This window comes from Genypterus blacodes, unplaced genomic scaffold (genome assembly GCF_046128005.1).
Source record: "Genypterus blacodes isolate CSIRO-AG114 ecotype Tasmania unplaced genomic scaffold, CSIRO-AGI_Gbla_v1 ptg000111l_1, whole genome shotgun sequence".
NCBI lineage: Eukaryota > Metazoa > Chordata > Actinopteri > Ophidiiformes > Ophidiidae > Genypterus > Genypterus blacodes.
In genome coordinates this window covers 873,548-886,024 of record NW_027466915.1, presented here as the reverse complement: position 1 = coordinate 886,024, position 12,477 = coordinate 873,548, and the positions used below count along the sequence as shown (strand labels likewise).

The window sequence follows — 12,477 nt, the reverse complement described above, 5'->3', positions numbered from 1 at the left end:
GACAGGCGGAGACACTGTCCACTATACTAACGAGGAGGGTGGATCTGTCTATGGAACCAGATTTCGCGGAGCAAAGACCTACAAACTTTGGTAAATGATGTACATTGGAAAAAGGGAGGCAGTTGAACCCAGGTCGTTCTGGTTGTGAGAGAATCGAGAGAGCCACTGATGGCAGTATAGTAAATCTCTCCCTGTCGGGGAATCGAACGCCGGTCTTCCGCGCGACAGGCAGAGATACTGTCCACTATACTAACAAGGCAATGGATGTGTTGGTGGAACCAAATCACGCGGAGCAAAGCCCTACAAACATTGGTTAATGATGTAAACTGGAAAAAGGGAGCCAGTTGAACCCAGGTCGTTCTGGTTGTGAGACAATCAAGAGAGCCACTGATGGCAGTATAGTAAAAGTCTCCCCGTCGGGGAATCGAACCCCGGTCTTCCGCGTGACAGGCGGAGATACTGTCCACTATACTAACGAGGAGGGTGGATCTGTCTATGGAACCAGATAACGCGGAGCGAAGACCTACAAACATTGGTAAATGATGCAAATTGGAAAAAGGGAGCCTGTTGAACGCAGGTCGTTCTGGTTGTGAGAGAATCGAGAGAGCCACTGATGGCAGTATAGTAAAAGTCTCCCCGTCGGGGAATCGAACCCCGGTCTTCCGCGTGACAGGCGGAGATACTGTCCACTATACTAACAAGGAGGGTGGATCTGTCTATGGAACCAGATTTCGCGGAGCAAAGACCTACAAACATTGGTAAATGATGTAAGTTGGAAAAAGGGAGGCAGTTGAACCCAGGTCGTTCTGGTTGTGAGAGAATCGAGAGAGCCACTGATGGCAGTAAAGTAAAAGTCTCCCCGTCGGGGAATCGAACCCCGGTCTTCCGCGTGACAGGCGGAGATACTGTCCACTATACTAACGAGGAGGCTGGATGTGTCTAGGGAACCAGATTCCGCGGAGCAAAGACCTACAAACATTGGTAAACGATGAAAATTGGAAAAAGGGAGGCAGTTGAACCCAGGTCGTTCTGGTTGTGAGAGAATCGAGAGAGCCACTGATGGCAGTATAGTAAAAGTCTCCCCGTCGGGGAATAGAACCCCGGTCTTCCGCGTGACAGGCGGAGATACTGTCCACTATACTAACGAGGAGGCTGGATGTGTCTAGGGAACCAGATTCCGCGGAGCAAAGACCTACAAACATTGGTAAACGATGTAAATTGGAAAAAGGGAGGCAGTTGAACCCAGGTCGTTCTGGTTGTGAGACAATCAAGAGAGCCACTGATGGCAGTATAGTAAATGTCTCCCCGTCGGGGAATCGAACCCCGGTCTTCCGCGTGACAGGCGGAGATACTGTCCACTATACTAACAAGGAGGGTGGATCTGTCTATGGAACCAGATTTTGCGGAGCAAAGACCTACAAACATTGGTAAATGATGTAAATTGGAAAAAGGGAGCCAGTTGAACCCAGGTCGTTCTGGTTGTGAGAGAATCGAGAGAGCCACTGATGGCAGTATAGTAAAAGTCTCCCCGTCAGGGAATCGAACCCGGTCTTCCAGGTGACAGGCGGAGATACTGTCCACTATACCAACGAGGAGGGTGGATCTGTCTATGGAACCAGATTTCGCGGAGCAAAGACCTACAAACTTTAGTAAATGATGTAAATTGGAAAAAGGGAGCCTGTTGAACCCAGGTCGTTCTGGTTGTGAGAGAATCGAGAGAGCCACTGATGGCAGTATAGTAAAAGTCTCCCCGTCGGGGAATCGAACCCCGGTCTTCCGCGTGACAGGCGGAGATACTGTCCACTATACTAACAAGGAGGGTGGATCTGTCTATGGAACCTGATTTCGCGGAGCAAAGACCTACAAACATTGGTAAATGATGTAAATTGGAAAAAGGGAGCCTGTTGAACCCAGGTCGTTCTGGTTGTGAGAGAATCGAGAGAGCCACTGATGGCAGTATAGTAAAAGTCTCCCCGTCAGGGAATCGAACCCGGTCTTCCAGGTGACAGGCGGAGATACTGTCCACTATACCAACGAGGAGGGTGGATCTGTCTATGGAACCAGATTTCGCGGAGCAAAGACCTACAAACTTTGGTAAATGATGTAAATTGGAAAAAGGGAGCCTGTTGAACCCAGGTCGTTCTGGTTGTGAGAGAATCGAGAGAGCCACTGATGGCAGTATAGTAAAAGTCTCCCCGTCGGGGAATCGAACCCCGGTCTTCCGCGTGACAGGGGGAGATACTGTCCACTATACTAACGAGGAGGGTGGATCTGTCTATGGAACCTGATTTCGCGGAGCAAAGACCTACAAACATTGGTAAATGATGTAAATTGGAAAAAGGGAGCCTGTTGAACGCAGGTCGTTCTGGTTGTGAGACAATCGAGAGAGCCACTGTTGGCAGTATAGTAAAAGTCTCCCCGTCGGGGAATCGAACCCCGGTCTCCCGCGTGACAGGCGGAGATACTGTCCACTTTACTAACGAGGAGGGTGGATCTGTCTATGGAACCAGATTTCGCGGAGCAAAGACCTACAAACATTGGTAAATGATGTAAATTGGAAAAAGGGAGCCAGTTGAACCCAGGTCGTTCTGGTTGTGAGAGAATCGAGAGAGCCACTGATGGCAGTATAGTAAAACTCTCCCTGTCAGGGAATCGAACCCCGGTCTTCCGCGTGACAGGCAGAGATACTGTCCACTATACTAACAAGGCAATGGATGTCTTGGTGGAACCAAATCACGCCTAGCAAAGCCCTACAAACATTGGTAAATGATGTAAATTGGAAAAAGGGAGCCTGTTGAACGCAGGTCGTTCTGGTTGTGAGACAATCGAGAGAGCCACTGATGGCAGTATAGTAAAAGTCTCCCCGTCGGGGAATCGAACCCCGGTCTTCCGCGTGACAGGCGGAGATACTGTCCACTATACTAACGAGGAGGGTGGATCTGTCTATGGAACCAGATTTCGCGGAGCAAAGACCTACAAACATTGGTAAATGATGTAAATTGGAAAAAGGGAGGCAGTTGAACCCAGGTCGTTCTGGTTGTGAGAGAATCGAGAGAGCCACTGATGGCAGTAAAGTAAAAGTCTCCCCGTCGGGGAATCGAACCCCGGTCTTCCGCGTGACAGGCGGAGATACTGTCCACTATACTAACGAGGAGGGTGGATCTGTCTATGGAACCAGATTTCGCGGAGCAAAGACCTACAAACTTTGGTAAATGATGTAAATTGGAAAAAGGGAGCCTGTTGAACGCAGGTCGTTCTGGTTGTGAGACAATCGAGAGAGCCACTGTTGGCAGTATAGTAAAAGTCTCCCCGTCGGGGAATAGAACCCCGGTCTTCCGCGTGACAGGCGGAGATACTGTCCACTATACTAACGAGGAGGCTGGATGTGTCTAGGGAACCACATTCCGCGGAGCAAAGACCTACAAACATTGGTAAACGATGTAAATTGGAAAAAGGGAGGCAGTTGAACCCAGGTCGTTCTGGTTGTGAGACAATCAAGAGAGCCACTGATGGCAGTATAGAAAATGTCTCCCCGTCGGGGAATCGAACCCCGGTCTTCCGCGTGACAGGCGGAGATACTGTCCACTATACTAACGAGGAGGGTGGATCTGTCTATGGAACCAGATTTCGCGGACCAAAGACCTACAAACATTGGTAAATGATGTAAATTGGAAAAAGGGAGCCAGTTGAACCCAGGTCGTTCTGGTTGTGAGAGAATCGAGAGAGCCACTGATGGCAGTATAGTAAAAGTCTCCCCGTCAGGGAATCGAACCCGGTCTTCCAGGTGACAGGCGGAGATACTGTCCACTATACTAACGAGGAGGGTGGATCTGTCTATGGAACCAGATTTCGCGGAGCAAAGACCTACAAACTTTGGTAAATGATGTAAATTGGAAAAGGGAGCCTGTTGAACCCAGGTCGTTCTGGTTGTGAGAGAATCGAGAGAGCCACTGATGGCAGTATAGTAAAAGTCTCCCCGTCGGGGAATCGAACCCCGGTCTTCCGCGTGACAGGCGGAGATACTGTCCACTATACTAACGAGGAGGGTGGATCTGTCTATGGAACCTGATTTCGCGGAGCAAAGACCTACAAACATTGGTAAATGATGTAAATTGGAAAAAGGGAGCCTGTTGAACGCTGGTCGTTCTGGTTGAGAGACAATCGAGAGAGCCACTGTTGGCAGTATAGTAAAAGTCTCCCCGTCAGGGAATCGAACCCGGTCTTCCAGGTGACAGGCGGAGATACTGTCCACTATACTAACGAGGAGGGTGGATCTGTCTATGGAACCAGATTTCGCGGAGCAAAGACCTACAAACATTGGTAAATGATGTAAATTGGAAAAAGGGAGGCAGTTGAACCCAGGTCGTTCTGGTTGTGAGAGAATCGAGAGAGCCACTGATGGCAGTGAAGTAAAAGTCTCCCCGTCGGGGAATCGAACCCCGGTCTTCCGCGTGACAGGCGGAGATACTGTCCACTATACTAACGAGGAGGGTGGATCTGTCTATGGAACCAGATTTCGCGGAGCAAAGACCTACAAACTTTGGAAAATGATGTAAATTGGAAAAAGGGAGCCTGTTGAACGCAGGTCGTTCTGGTTGTGAGACAATCGAGAGAGCCACTGTTGGCAGTATAGTAAAAGTCTGCCCGATGGGGAATCGAACCCCGGTCTTCCGCGAGACAGGCGGAGATACTGTCCACTATACTAACGAGGAGGGTGGATCTGTCTATGGAACCAGATTTCGCAGAGCAAAGACCTACAAACTTTGGTAAATGATGTAAATTGGAAAAAGGGAGCCTGTTGAACGCAGGTCGTTCTGGTTGTGAGAGAATCAAGAGAGCCACTGATGGCAGTATAGTAAAAGTCTCCCCGTCGGGGAATCGAACCCCGGTCTTCCGCGTGACAGGCGGAGATACTGTCCACTATACTAACGAGGAGGGTGGATCTGTCTATGGAACCAGATTTCGCGGAGCAAAGACCTACAAACATTGGTAAATGATGTAAATTGGAAAAAGGGAGCCAGTTGAACCCAGGTCGTTCTGGTTGTGAGAGAATCGAGAGAGCCACTGATGGCAGTAAAGTAAAAGTCTCCCCGTCGGGGAATCGAACCCCGGTCTTCCGCGTGACAGGCGGAGATACTGTCCACTATACTAACGAGGAGGGTGGATCTGTCTATGGAAACAGATTTCGCGGAGCAAAGACCTACAAACTTTGGAAAATGATGTAAATTGGAAAAAGGGAGGCAGTTGAACGCAGGTCGTTCTGGTTGTGAGACAATCGAGAGAGCCACTGTTGGCAGTATAGTAAAAGTCTGCCCGATGGGGAATCGAACCCCGGTCTTCCGCGAGACAGGCGGAGATACTGTCCACTACACTAACGAGGAGGGTGGATCTGTCTATGGAACCAGATTACGCGGAGCGAAGACCTACAAACATTGGTAAATGATGTAAATTGGAAAAAGGGAGCCAGTTGAACCCAGGTCGTTCTGGTTGTGAGAGAATCGAGAGAGCCACTGATGGCAGTATAGTAAAAGTCTCCCCGTCGGGGAATCGAACCCCGGTCTTCCGCGTGACAGGCGGAGATACTGTCCACTATACTAACGAGGAGGGTGGATCTGTCTATGGAACCAGATTTCGCGGAGCAAAGACCTACAAACATTGGTAAATGATGTAAATTGGAAAAAGGGAGCCAGTTGAACCCAGGTCGTTCTGGTTGTGAGAGAATCGAGAGAGCCACTGATGGCAGTATAGTAAAAGTCTCCCCGTCAGGGAATCGAACCCGGTCTTCCAGGTGACAGGCGGAGATACTGTCCACTATACTAACGAGGAGGGTGGATCTGTCTATGGAACCAGATTTCGCGGAGCAAAGACCTACAAACTTTGGTAAATGATGTAAATTGGAAAAGGGAGCCTGTTGAACCCAGGTCGTTCTGGTTGTGAGAGAATCGAGAGAGCCACTGATGGCAGTATAGTAAAAGTCTCCCCGTCGGGGAATCGAACCCCGGTCTTCCGCGTGACAGGCGGAGATACTGTCCACTATACTAACGAGGAGGGTGGATCTGTCTATGGAACCTGATTTCGCGGAGCAAAGACCTACAAACATTGGTAAATGATGTAAATTGGAAAAAGGGAGCCTGTTGAACGCTGGTCGTTCTGGTTGTGAGACAATCGAGAGAGCCACTGTTGGCAGTATAGTAAAAGTCTCCCCGTCGGGGAATCGAACCCCGGTCTTCCGCGTGACAGGCGGAGATACTGTCCACTATACTAACGAGGAGGGTGGATCTGTCTATGGAACCAGATTTCGCGGAGCAAAGACCTTAAAACATTGGTAAATGATGTAAATTGGAAAAAGGGAGGCAGTTGAACCCAGGTCGTTCTGGTTGTGAGAGAATCGAGAGAGCCACTGATGGCAGTAAAGTAAAAGTCTCCCCGTCGGGGAATCGAACCCCGGTCTTCCGCGTGACAGGCGGAGATACTGTCCACTATACTAACGAGGAGGGTGGATCTGTCTATGGAACCAGATTTCGCGGAGCAAAGACCTTAAAACATTGGTAAATGATGTAAATTGGAAAAAGGGAGCCAGTTGAACCCAGGTCGTTCTGGTTGTGAGAGAATCGAGAGAGCCACTGATGGCAGTATAGTAAAAGTCTCCCTGTCAGGGAATCGAACCCGGTCTTCCAGGTGACAGGCGGAGATACTGTCCACTATACTAACGAGGAGGGTGGATCTGTCTATGGAACCAGATTTCGCGGAGCAAAGACCTACAAACTTTGGTAAATGATGTAAATTGGAAAAGGGAGCCTGTTGAACCCAGGTCGTTCTGGTTGTGAGAGAATCGAGAGAGCCACTGATGGCAGTATAGTAAAAGTCTCCCCGTCGGGGAATAGAACCCCGGTCTTCCGCGTGACAGGCGGAGATACTGTCCACTATACTAACGAGGAGGCTGGATGTGTCTAGGGAACCCGATTCCGCGGAGCAAAGACCTACAAACATTGGTAAATGATGTAAATTGGAAAAAGGGAGCCTGTTGAACCCAGGTCGTTCTGGTTGTGAGACAATCAAGAGAGCCACTGATGGCAGTATAGTAAAAGACTCCCCGTCGGGGAATCGAACCCCGGTCTTCCGCGTGACAGGCGGAGATACTGTCCACTATACTAACGAGGAGGGTGGATCTGTCTATGGAACCAGATTTCGCAGAGCAAAGACCTACAAACTTTGGTAAATGATGTAAATTGGAAAAAGGGAGGCAGTTGAACCCAGGTCGTTCTGGTTGTGAGAGAATCGAGAGAGCCACTGTTGGCAGTATAGTAAAAGTCTCCCCGTCGGGGAATCGAACCCCGGTCTTCCGCGTGACAGGCGGAGATACTGTCCACTATACTAACGAGGAGGGTGGATCTGTCTATGGAACCTGATTTCGCGGAGCAAAGACCTACAAACATTGGTAAATGATGTAAATTGGAAAAATGGAGCCTGTTGAACGCAGGTCGTTCTGGTTGTGAGACAATTGAGAGAGCCACTGTTGGCAGTATAGTAAAAGTCTCCCCGTCGGGGAATAGAACCCCGGTCTTCCGCGTGACAGGCGGAGATACTGTCCACTATACTAACGAGGAGGGTGGATCAGTCTATGGAACCAGATTTCGCGGAGCAAAGACCTACAAACTTTGGTAAATGATGTAAATTGGAAAAAGGGAGTCTGTTGAACGCAGGTCGTTCTGGTTGTGAGACAATCGAGAGAGCCACTGTTGGCAGTATAGTAAAAGTCTCCCCGTCGGGGAATCGAACCCCGGTCTTCCGCGTGACAGGCGGAGATACTGTCCACTATACTAACGAGGAGGGTGGATCTGTCTATGGAACCAGATTTCGCGGAGCAAAGACCTACAAACATTGGTAAACGATGTAAATTGGAAAAAGGGAGGCAGTTGAACCCAGGTCGTTCTGGTTGTGAGACAATCAAGAGAGCCACTGATGGCAGTATAGTAAAAGTCTCCCCGTCGGGGAATCGAACCCCGGTCTTCCGCGTGACAGGCGGAGATACTGTCCACTATACTAACGAGGAGGGTGGATCTGTCTATGGAACCTGATTTCGCGGAGCAAAGACCTACAAACATTGGTAAATGATGTAAATTGGAAAAAGGGAGCCTGTTGAACGCAGGTCGTTCTGGTTGTGAGACAATCGAGAGAGCCACTGTTGGCAGTATAGTAAAAGTCTCCCCGTCGGGGAATCGAACCCCGGTCTTCCGCGTGACAGGCGGAGATACTGTCCACTATACTAACGAGGAGGGTGGATCTTTCTATGGAACCAGATTCCGCGGAGCAAAGACCTACAAACATTGGTAAATGATGTAAATTGGAAAAAGGGAGCCTGTTGAACCCAGGTCGTTCTGGTTGTGAGACAATCAAGAGAGCCACTGATGGCAGTATAGTAAAAGTCTCCCCGTCGGGGAATCGAACCCCGGTCTTCCGCGTGACAGGCGGAGATACTGTCCACTATACTAACGAGGAGGCTGGATGTGTCTAGGGAACCAGATTCCGCGGAGCAAAGACCTACAAACATTGGTAAACGATGAAAATTGGAAAAAGGGAGGCAGTTGAACCCAGGTCGTTCTGGTTGTGAGACAATCGAGAGAGCCACTGTTGGCAGTATAGTAAAAGTCTCCCCGTCGGGGAATCGAACCCCGGTCTTCCGCGTGACAGGCGGAGATACTGTCCACTATACTAACAGGGAGGGTGGATCTGTCTATGGAACCTGATTTCGCGGAGCAAAGACCTACAAACTTTGGTAAATGATGTAAATTGGAAAAAGGGAGGCAGTTGAACCCAGGTCGTTCTGATTGTGAGAGAATCGAGAGAGCCACTGTTGGCAGTATAGTAAAAGTCTCCCCGTCGGGGAATCGAACCCCGGTCTTCCGCGTGACAGGCGGAGATACTGTCCACTATACTAACGAGGAGGGTGGATCTGTCTATGGAACCTGATTTCGCGGAGCAAAGACCTACAAACATTGGTAAATGATGTAAATTGGAAAAAGGGAGCCTGTTGAACGCAGGTCGTTCTGGTTGTGAGACAATCGAGAGAGCCACTGATGGCAGTATACTAAAAGTCTCCCCGTCGGGGAATCGAACCCCGGTCTTCCGCGTGACAGGCGGAGATACTGTCCACTTTACTAACGAGGAGGGTGGATCTGTCTATGGAACCAGATTTCGCGGAGCAAAGACCTACAAACATTGGTAAATGATGTTAATTGGAAAAAGGGAGGCAGTTGAACCCAGGTCGTTCTGGTTGTGAGAGAATCGAGAGAGCCACTGATGGCAGTATAGTAAAAGTCTCCCCGTCGGGGAATCGAACCCCGGTCTTCCGCGTGACAGGCGGAGATACTGTCCACTATACTAACGAGGAGGGTGGATCTGTCTATGGAACCAGATTTCGCGGAGCAAAGACCTTAAAACATTGGTAAATGATGTAAATTGGAAAAAGGGAGCCAGTTGAACCCAGGTCGTTCTGGTTGTGAGAGAATCGAGAGAGCCACTGATGGCAGTATAGTAAAAGTCTCCCCGTCAGGGAATCGAACCCGGTCTTCCAGGTGACAGGCGGAGATACTGTCCACTATACTAACGAGGAGGGTGGATCTGTCTATGGAACCAGATTTCGCGGAGCAAAGACCTACAAACTTTGGTAAATGATGTAAATTGGAAAAGGGAGCCTGTTGAACCCAGGTCGTTCTGGTTGTGAGAGAATCGAGAGAGCCACTGATGGCAGTATAGTAAAAGTCTCCCCGTCGGGGAATCGAACCCCGGTCTTCCGCGTGACAGGCGGAGATACTGTCCACTATACTAACGAGGAGGGTGGATCTGTCTATGGAACCTGATTTCGCGGAGCAAAGACCTACAAACATTGGTAAATGATGTAAATTGGAAAAAGGGAGCCTGTTGAACGCTGGTCGTTCTGGTTGTGAGACAATCGAGAGAGCCACTGTTGGCAGTATAGTAAAAGTCTCCCCGTCGGGGAATCGAACCCCGGTCTTCCGCGTGACAGGCGGAGATACTGTCCACTATACTAACGAGGAGGGTGGATCTGTCTATGGAACCAGATTTCGCGGAGCAAAGACCTACAAACTTTGGAAAATGATGTAAATTGGAAAAAGGGAGGCAGTTGAACGCAGGTCGTTCTGGTTGTGAGACAATCGAGAGAGCCACTGTTGGCAGTATAGTAAAAGTCTGCCCGATGGGGAATCGAACCCCGGTCTTCCGCGAGACAGGCGGAGATACTGTCCACTACACTAACGAGGAGGGTGGATCTGTCTATGGAACCAGATTACGCGGAGCGAAGACCTACAAACATTGGTAAATGATGTAAATTGGAAAAAGGGAGGCAGTTGAACCCAGGTCGTTCTGGTTGTGAGAGAATCAAGAGAGCCACTGATGGCAGTATAGTAAAAGTCTCCCCGTCGGGGAATCGAACCCCGGTCTTCCGCGTGACAGGCGGAGATACTGTCCACTATACTAACGAGGAGGGTGGATCTGTCTATGGAACCAGATTTCGCGGAGCAAAGACCTACAAACATTGGTAAATGATGTAAATTGGAAAAAGGGAGCCAGTTGAACCCAGGTCGTTCTGGTTGTGAGAGAATCGAGAGAGCCACTGATGGCAGTATAGTAAAAGTCTCCCCGTCAGGGAATCGAACCCGGTCTTCCAGGTGACAGGCGGAGATACTGTCCACTATACTAACGAGGAGGGTGGATCTGTCTATGGAACCAGATTTCGCGGAGCAAAGACCTACAAACTTTGGTAAATGATGTAAATTGGAAAAGGGAGCCTGTTGAACCCAGGTCGTTCTGGTTGTGAGAGAATCGAGAGAGCCACTGATGGCAGTATAGTAAAAGTCTCCCCGTCGGGGAATCGAACCCCGGTCTTCCGCGTGACAGGCGGAGATACTGTCCACTATACTAACGAGGAGGGTGGATCTGTCTATGGAACCTGATTTCGCGGAGCAAAGACCTACAAACATTGGTAAATGATGTAAATTGGAAAAAGGGAGCCTGTTGAACGCTGGTCGTTCTGGTTGTGAGACAATCGAGAGAGCCACTGTTGGCAGTATAGTAAAAGTCTCCCCGTCGGGGAATCGAACCCCGGTCTTCCGCGTGACAGGCGGAGATACTGTCCACTATACTAACGAGGAGGGTGGATCTGTCTATGGAACCAGATTTCGCGGAGCAAAGACCTACAAACATTGGTAAATGATGTAAATTGGAAAAAGGGAGGCAGTTGAACCCAGGTCGTTCTGGTTGTGAGAGAATCGAGAGAGCCACTGATGGCAGTGAAGTAAAAGTCTCCCCGTCGGGGAATCGAACCCCGGTCTTCCGCGTGACAGGCGGAGATACTGTCCACTATACTAACGAGGAGGGTGGATCTGTCTATGGAACCAGATTTCGCGGAGCAAAGACCTACAAACTTTGGAAAATGATGTAAATTGGAAAAAGGGAGCCTGTTGAACGCAGGTCGTTCTGGTTGTGAGACAATCGAGAGAGCCACTGTTGGCAGTATAGTAAAAGTCTGCCCGATGGGGAATCGAACCCCGGTCTTCCGCGAGACAGGCGGAGATACTGTCCACTATACTAACGAGGAGGGTGGATCTGTCTATGGAACCAGATTTCGCAGAGCAAAGACCTACAAACTTTGGTAAATGATGTAAATTGGAAAAAGGGAGCCTGTTGAACGCAGGTCGTTCCGGTTGTGAGACAATCAAGAGAGCCACTGATGGCAGTATAGTAAAAGTCTCCCCGTCGGGGAATCGAACCCCGGTCTTCCGCGTGACAGGCGGAGATACTGTCCACTATACTAACGAGGAGGGTGGATCTGTCTATGGAACCAGATTTCGCGGAGCAAAGACCTACAAACTTTGGAAAATGATGTAAATTGGAAAAAGGGAGGCAGTTGAACGCAGGTCGTTCTGGTTGTGAGACAATCGAGAGAGCCACTGTTGGCAGTATAGTAAAAGTCTGCCCGATGGGGAATCGAACCCCGGTCTTCCGCGAGACAGGCGGAGATACTGTCCACTACACTAACGAGGAGGGTGGATCTGTCTATGGAACCAGATTACGCGGAGCGAAGACCTACAAACATTGGTAAATGATGTAAATTGGAAAAAGGGAGGCAGTTGAACCCAGGTCGTTCTGGTTGTGAGAGAATCAAGAGAGCCACTGATGGCAGTATAGTAAAAGTCTCCCCGTCGGGGAATCGAACCCCGGTCTTCCGCGTGACAGGCGGAGATACTGTCCACTATACTAACGAGGAGGGTGGATCTGTCTATGGAACCAGATTTCGCGGAGCAAAGACCTACAAACATTGGTAAATGATGTAAATTGGAAAAAGGGAGGCAGTTGAACCCAGGTCGTTCTGGTTGTGAGAGAATCGAGAGAGCCACTGATGGCAGTAAAGTAAAAGTCTCCCCGTCGGGGATCGAACCCCGGTCTTCCGCGTGACAG

The 12,477-nt window shown here is 49.6% G+C and overlaps 33 non-coding genes across 33 annotated transcripts; all 33 read right to left on the bottom strand.

The window, feature by feature from the left end:
• Positions 1-409: 409 nt before the first annotated feature.
• On the bottom strand, positions 410-481 carry trnad-guc (transfer RNA aspartic acid (anticodon GUC)). The gene has a single exon. It is a non-coding gene; the product is annotated as a tRNA-Asp (tRNA).
• Positions 482-632: 151 nt separating this feature from the next.
• On the bottom strand, positions 633-704 carry trnad-guc (transfer RNA aspartic acid (anticodon GUC)). The gene has a single exon. It is a non-coding gene; the product is annotated as a tRNA-Asp (tRNA).
• Positions 705-855: 151 nt separating this feature from the next.
• trnad-guc (transfer RNA aspartic acid (anticodon GUC)) lies at positions 856-927 on the bottom strand. Its single transcript has one exon. It is a non-coding gene; the product is annotated as a tRNA-Asp (tRNA).
• Positions 928-1,301: 374 nt separating this feature from the next.
• Positions 1,302-1,373, bottom strand: trnad-guc (transfer RNA aspartic acid (anticodon GUC)). The gene has a single exon. It is a non-coding gene; the product is annotated as a tRNA-Asp (tRNA).
• Positions 1,374-1,746: 373 nt separating this feature from the next.
• Positions 1,747-1,818, bottom strand: trnad-guc (transfer RNA aspartic acid (anticodon GUC)). The gene has a single exon. It is a non-coding gene; the product is annotated as a tRNA-Asp (tRNA).
• A 1,041-nt stretch (positions 1,819-2,859) lies between these two features.
• On the bottom strand, positions 2,860-2,931 carry trnad-guc (transfer RNA aspartic acid (anticodon GUC)). The gene has a single exon. It is a non-coding gene; the product is annotated as a tRNA-Asp (tRNA).
• A 151-nt stretch (positions 2,932-3,082) lies between these two features.
• Positions 3,083-3,154, bottom strand: trnad-guc (transfer RNA aspartic acid (anticodon GUC)). The gene has a single exon. It is a non-coding gene; the product is annotated as a tRNA-Asp (tRNA).
• A 374-nt stretch (positions 3,155-3,528) lies between these two features.
• Positions 3,529-3,600, bottom strand: trnad-guc (transfer RNA aspartic acid (anticodon GUC)). The gene has a single exon. It is a non-coding gene; the product is annotated as a tRNA-Asp (tRNA).
• A 372-nt stretch (positions 3,601-3,972) lies between these two features.
• trnad-guc (transfer RNA aspartic acid (anticodon GUC)) lies at positions 3,973-4,044 on the bottom strand. Its single transcript has one exon. It is a non-coding gene; the product is annotated as a tRNA-Asp (tRNA).
• Positions 4,045-4,417: 373 nt separating this feature from the next.
• Positions 4,418-4,489, bottom strand: trnad-guc (transfer RNA aspartic acid (anticodon GUC)). Its single transcript has one exon. It is a non-coding gene; the product is annotated as a tRNA-Asp (tRNA).
• Positions 4,490-4,863: 374 nt separating this feature from the next.
• trnad-guc (transfer RNA aspartic acid (anticodon GUC)) lies at positions 4,864-4,935 on the bottom strand. The gene has a single exon. It is a non-coding gene; the product is annotated as a tRNA-Asp (tRNA).
• Positions 4,936-5,086: 151 nt separating this feature from the next.
• Positions 5,087-5,158, bottom strand: trnad-guc (transfer RNA aspartic acid (anticodon GUC)). Its single transcript has one exon. It is a non-coding gene; the product is annotated as a tRNA-Asp (tRNA).
• A 374-nt stretch (positions 5,159-5,532) lies between these two features.
• On the bottom strand, positions 5,533-5,604 carry trnad-guc (transfer RNA aspartic acid (anticodon GUC)). The gene has a single exon. It is a non-coding gene; the product is annotated as a tRNA-Asp (tRNA).
• Positions 5,605-5,976: 372 nt separating this feature from the next.
• On the bottom strand, positions 5,977-6,048 carry trnad-guc (transfer RNA aspartic acid (anticodon GUC)). The gene has a single exon. It is a non-coding gene; the product is annotated as a tRNA-Asp (tRNA).
• A 151-nt stretch (positions 6,049-6,199) lies between these two features.
• Positions 6,200-6,271, bottom strand: trnad-guc (transfer RNA aspartic acid (anticodon GUC)). Its single transcript has one exon. It is a non-coding gene; the product is annotated as a tRNA-Asp (tRNA).
• Positions 6,272-6,422: 151 nt separating this feature from the next.
• Positions 6,423-6,494, bottom strand: trnad-guc (transfer RNA aspartic acid (anticodon GUC)). Its single transcript has one exon. It is a non-coding gene; the product is annotated as a tRNA-Asp (tRNA).
• A 595-nt stretch (positions 6,495-7,089) lies between these two features.
• Positions 7,090-7,161, bottom strand: trnad-guc (transfer RNA aspartic acid (anticodon GUC)). Its single transcript has one exon. It is a non-coding gene; the product is annotated as a tRNA-Asp (tRNA).
• A 151-nt stretch (positions 7,162-7,312) lies between these two features.
• trnad-guc (transfer RNA aspartic acid (anticodon GUC)) lies at positions 7,313-7,384 on the bottom strand. Its single transcript has one exon. It is a non-coding gene; the product is annotated as a tRNA-Asp (tRNA).
• A 374-nt stretch (positions 7,385-7,758) lies between these two features.
• Positions 7,759-7,830, bottom strand: trnad-guc (transfer RNA aspartic acid (anticodon GUC)). Its single transcript has one exon. It is a non-coding gene; the product is annotated as a tRNA-Asp (tRNA).
• A 151-nt stretch (positions 7,831-7,981) lies between these two features.
• trnad-guc (transfer RNA aspartic acid (anticodon GUC)) lies at positions 7,982-8,053 on the bottom strand. The gene has a single exon. It is a non-coding gene; the product is annotated as a tRNA-Asp (tRNA).
• Positions 8,054-8,204: 151 nt separating this feature from the next.
• Positions 8,205-8,276, bottom strand: trnad-guc (transfer RNA aspartic acid (anticodon GUC)). The gene has a single exon. It is a non-coding gene; the product is annotated as a tRNA-Asp (tRNA).
• Positions 8,277-8,427: 151 nt separating this feature from the next.
• On the bottom strand, positions 8,428-8,499 carry trnad-guc (transfer RNA aspartic acid (anticodon GUC)). Its single transcript has one exon. It is a non-coding gene; the product is annotated as a tRNA-Asp (tRNA).
• A 151-nt stretch (positions 8,500-8,650) lies between these two features.
• Positions 8,651-8,722, bottom strand: trnad-guc (transfer RNA aspartic acid (anticodon GUC)). Its single transcript has one exon. It is a non-coding gene; the product is annotated as a tRNA-Asp (tRNA).
• A 151-nt stretch (positions 8,723-8,873) lies between these two features.
• On the bottom strand, positions 8,874-8,945 carry trnad-guc (transfer RNA aspartic acid (anticodon GUC)). Its single transcript has one exon. It is a non-coding gene; the product is annotated as a tRNA-Asp (tRNA).
• A 374-nt stretch (positions 8,946-9,319) lies between these two features.
• trnad-guc (transfer RNA aspartic acid (anticodon GUC)) lies at positions 9,320-9,391 on the bottom strand. Its single transcript has one exon. It is a non-coding gene; the product is annotated as a tRNA-Asp (tRNA).
• A 372-nt stretch (positions 9,392-9,763) lies between these two features.
• trnad-guc (transfer RNA aspartic acid (anticodon GUC)) lies at positions 9,764-9,835 on the bottom strand. The gene has a single exon. It is a non-coding gene; the product is annotated as a tRNA-Asp (tRNA).
• A 151-nt stretch (positions 9,836-9,986) lies between these two features.
• Positions 9,987-10,058, bottom strand: trnad-guc (transfer RNA aspartic acid (anticodon GUC)). Its single transcript has one exon. It is a non-coding gene; the product is annotated as a tRNA-Asp (tRNA).
• A 374-nt stretch (positions 10,059-10,432) lies between these two features.
• On the bottom strand, positions 10,433-10,504 carry trnad-guc (transfer RNA aspartic acid (anticodon GUC)). The gene has a single exon. It is a non-coding gene; the product is annotated as a tRNA-Asp (tRNA).
• Positions 10,505-10,876: 372 nt separating this feature from the next.
• trnad-guc (transfer RNA aspartic acid (anticodon GUC)) lies at positions 10,877-10,948 on the bottom strand. The gene has a single exon. It is a non-coding gene; the product is annotated as a tRNA-Asp (tRNA).
• Positions 10,949-11,099: 151 nt separating this feature from the next.
• Positions 11,100-11,171, bottom strand: trnad-guc (transfer RNA aspartic acid (anticodon GUC)). The gene has a single exon. It is a non-coding gene; the product is annotated as a tRNA-Asp (tRNA).
• Positions 11,172-11,322: 151 nt separating this feature from the next.
• trnad-guc (transfer RNA aspartic acid (anticodon GUC)) lies at positions 11,323-11,394 on the bottom strand. The gene has a single exon. It is a non-coding gene; the product is annotated as a tRNA-Asp (tRNA).
• A 374-nt stretch (positions 11,395-11,768) lies between these two features.
• trnad-guc (transfer RNA aspartic acid (anticodon GUC)) lies at positions 11,769-11,840 on the bottom strand. Its single transcript has one exon. It is a non-coding gene; the product is annotated as a tRNA-Asp (tRNA).
• Positions 11,841-12,214: 374 nt separating this feature from the next.
• Positions 12,215-12,286, bottom strand: trnad-guc (transfer RNA aspartic acid (anticodon GUC)). The gene has a single exon. It is a non-coding gene; the product is annotated as a tRNA-Asp (tRNA).
• Positions 12,287-12,477: the final 191 nt, after the last annotated feature.